Source organism: Oryzias melastigma, linkage group LG17, assembly GCF_002922805.2.
Source record: "Oryzias melastigma strain HK-1 linkage group LG17, ASM292280v2, whole genome shotgun sequence".
Lineage (NCBI taxonomy): Eukaryota > Metazoa > Chordata > Actinopteri > Beloniformes > Adrianichthyidae > Oryzias > Oryzias melastigma.
The window spans coordinates 27,375,332-27,375,604 of NC_050528.1; positions in this window are offsets into that span (position 1 = coordinate 27,375,332).

Below are 273 nucleotides of genomic sequence, written 5' to 3' on the forward strand. Positions count from 1 at the left end.
AAAACTAGTCTTATACATATCTGAATACATTCTGTGTGTTAAAAAAGGTCTTTTCTTTAGTACCTAGTTTTACCAGCAGAGGGGGCTTGGCACTTTGGCCATCAGTAGTTGACACCGGAAGGAGGAGCTCAGTCACTACGTGATGAGCAAGTCAGCAAAACACAGTCTTGAGGCTCCCCAATATGGCGCTCTGAGCAGTCGCGTTTGGCTGAGCTCTGCAAACCTAACTGTTTTTTATGATAGTACACAGTGTATAAAGACCTATTTTTTGCC